This window comes from Dermacentor albipictus, chromosome 1 (assembly GCF_038994185.2).
Source record: "Dermacentor albipictus isolate Rhodes 1998 colony chromosome 1, USDA_Dalb.pri_finalv2, whole genome shotgun sequence".
Lineage (NCBI taxonomy): Eukaryota > Metazoa > Arthropoda > Arachnida > Ixodida > Ixodidae > Dermacentor > Dermacentor albipictus.
The window spans coordinates 435,629,793-435,633,428 of record NC_091821.1 but is presented as its reverse complement, the minus strand read 5'-3'; positions in this window follow the sequence as shown (position 1 = coordinate 435,633,428).

Here is a 3,636-nt window from a genome sequence, read left to right as displayed (position 1 = left end):
GTCGGCCAGTGTTTTGTTGAGTCTTTCTGTCAAGCCATTAGTCTGAGGGTGGTATGCAGTGGCCTTTCGATGACTCGTGTAGCTCAGCTTGAAGATGTCATCCAGAAGCTTCGCCGTAAATGCCGTCCCTCGGTCAGTGATGATGAATGACGGTGCGCCGTGCCGAAGCACAATGTGATGCATAAAAAACTGGGCAACTTCCGATGCTGTCCCGCGTGGTAGTGCCTTCGTCTCAGCATAACGGGTCAAGTAGTCAGTTGCGACAATGATCCACTTATTGCCGGAGGAAGACAAGGGAAATGGTCCAAGAAGGTCCATTCCAACTTGTTCAAACGGCGTACGCGGAGGGTCGATGGGTTGTAGAAGGCCTGCAGGCTTGCAGGGTGGTGACTTGCGGCGCTGGCATTCACGGCATCCTTTCACGTAGCGTTTGACGCAAGCAGTCAGTCTAGGCCAGTAGTACAGTTGCCGTACCCTGTCCAGAGTCCTTGAGTAGCCCAAGTGGCCAGACGTCGGCTCGTCGTGGCAGGCTAATAGGATGTCGTCGCGAAGGGCTTGAGGTACTACTAGCAGATGTGGTTTGTCGCCGGCACCTGTGTTTCTTTTGTATAATATGCCCCCTCGTAGGCAAAATGATGACAACCGTCGCGAAAGTGGGCGAGGAATGGACGCGATGCCGCCTTCTAAGTGATCGATGACGGGTCTTAACTCAGCGTCCGATCGCTGTTTAGCGAGCAGATCCGGCCCGCTGAGGGCTCCCAGAAAGGCGCTGTCGTCTTCCTCGTCAGGATTCGGAGATTTAATAGGTGCCCGTGATAACGTGTCAGCATCTTCATGTTGCCTGCCTGACTTGTACACGATGGTGATGTTGAATTCCTGGAGTCGCAGACTCCAACGTGCCAATCGTCCAGAAGGGTCTCGGAGGTTGGTCAACCAGCACAAAGCGTGATGGTCGGTCACAACTTTAAATGGCCGCCCGTAGAGATACGGCCTAAACTTTGTGGTAGCCCAAATAACCGCGAGGCACTCCTTCTCTGTGGTGGAATAATTGGACTCTGCGCGTGACAGAGTGCGGCTCGCGTAGGCTATGACTCGTTCAGTGCCGTCTTGTCGTTGCACCAGGATAGCTCCGAGACCGATATTGCTGGCGTCAGTGCGTACTTCTGTGTCGGCATCCTCATCAAAATGACCGAGCACGGGAGGAGAAGACAAGCGACGTTGTAGCTCCGCAAAGGCGGTCTGTTGTGCATCAGTCCAGAGGAATGGCGTGTCGTCACGCGTAAGGCGAAATAGCGGATCGGCAATCTTCGAAAAATTTTCAATGAAGCGGCGATAATATGCACACAAGCCCAAAAATCGTCTCACACTTTTCTTATCGGTTGGAGCGGGAAACGCTGCTACGGCAGCAGTCTTCTCAGGATCAGGCCGAACACCCGCCGCGCTTACGACGTGACCAAGGAACTTCAGTTCCTCGTAGCCGAAATGGCATTTCTCTGGCTTGAGTGTAAGGTCAGCCGATCGAATGGCTTCGAGTACATTCCGAAGGCGTCGAAGGTGCTCGTCAAAAGTTTCCGAAAAGACAACGACATCATCGAGATAGACGAGGCAGCTTTTCCATTTGAGGTCAGCGAGAACGGTATCCATCATTCGCTGAAATGTGGCTGGAGCGGAACAGAGCCCGAAAGGGAGTACTCTAAATTCGTAAAGGCCGTCCGGAGTTACGAAAGCAGTTTTCTCGCGGTCACGCTCATCGACTTCAATTTGCCAGTAGCCGCTTTTCAGATCGATAGAGGAGAAATACTTCGCGTGCCTCAGCCTGTCCAGAGAATCGTCGACACGAGGCAACGGGTACACGTCTTTCTTTGTGACGTTGTTTAGCTTCCGGTAGTCTACACAAAATCGAAGCGTGCCATCTTTCTTTTTAACAAGAACGACTGGCGATGACCAGGGACTGCATGAAGGCTGGATTACGCCGTCTTGAAGCATTTCCTTCACCTGCGTTTGAATAGCATGTCGTTCCGTCGGGGAAACACGATAAGGCTGTTGCCGTATGGGGGGCACGTCGTCATAGGTGATGATACGGTGTTTCGTAATCGATGTTTGACGTACCTTCGACGACCGTGCAAAGCAAGAGTGGAACTCAAGCAACAGCTCGCGCAGGGGTTGTCTGTTCTCTTCAGGAAGCGTTGGACTAATGTCGACGTTGCGTAGAGGTGCGTCAGCAGTGCCGATTGCCTCGGAAACAAAACACTCAGTGACATCGGCGATCGGGTCGGCGTAGGCGATGACAGTACCGGGGAAAAGGTGCCGGTGTTCGTAGCTGAAGTTGGTGACAAGAACCTCACAGTGGCCATCGTGGAGATCGACAAGGCTTCTTGCTACGCAAACACCATGAGAAAGCAGGAGAGACCGATTGCTTTCTACGACTGCTTCACCGTGTATGAGCTTGTCACATGCCACTTGAACTACGACACTTGCACGCGGTGGTAACATGACAGCGTCATCGATAACACGAAGAGATGCTCGAGGGTGGATGGTGTTGGTCGTCGCTGTGGCGCTTTTCGTCGAGAAAGTGACAAGGCGTTGTCGAATGTTGATTATAGCGCCGTGCTCCCTGAGAAAGTCCATGCCGATGATTAGGTCTCGAGAACACTGAGGGAGAACGCCCAAACTGGCAACAAACGTAGAGCCGCGAATCTGTATTCGTGCCGTGCACATGCCGAGTGGTGTGACGATGTGCCCGCCAGCTGTACGAACTGGCGTTTTATTCCAAGGCGTGGTCACTTTCTTCAGAAGGGTGGCCAGTTTTTCGCTGATTATAGAATAATCCGCTCCAGTGTCCACTAAAGCACTCAATTCACGACCGTCAAGCAGTACAGGAATGTCCAAGGAAATTCTTTTTCTGTAATCAGCAGGTACTGTCGTCGTCGATGTATCGTCGGTCCGCGTACACGTCAGTGGGGGTCCTTGAGCACGTCCAGACTGAGCGGCCTCGCCCCCAAAGGTCGCTGTGGTTAGTTTTCCCGTCGTGGGCTGGGCGACCGACCCTGCACCACGCTTGCATACGTACGGCGAGTCGGAGAAAACCGCCGCGGCGAAGGGGAGCGTGACTGGTGTCGAGCTGATGGAGATCCGCGCTGCTGGGCAACGTATTCTTCGATTTCAGGAGGACGCTGGCCGAACCTAGGTCGCGGCGAGTTCGCTGAGAATCCGCGAAGTCCGAGCTCTCGATAGGAGCACTGTCGGTAGAGATGCCCAGCTTCGCCACAGTGAAAGCAAAGGGGACGGCGATCAGGTGCCCGCCACACGTCTGATTTCCTCGGGGCCTGTCGGTGGTCCTGATAATACGAGGCAGCTTGGACGGGCTCGAGCATGGCCGGGCGCGCGGCGCGAAGCGGGGAGGGAGGTGGGGCAGGTTGCCTCAAAGCTTGCGAATATGACATATGTGGGCTGTCATGTCTTAGCGGTCGAGCTTCTGTATTGAAGGCTGGTTCTTTAAGCGCATGCTGAACTTCGTCACGGAGAACGCTGGACAAGGAGCTCAGCGTCGGCTGTGAAGGTAGCGACAGTTTCTGGAGTTCTTCACGGATCACGGAACGAATGAGCTCTCGAAAGAAATCGACGTGACCCCCGAGA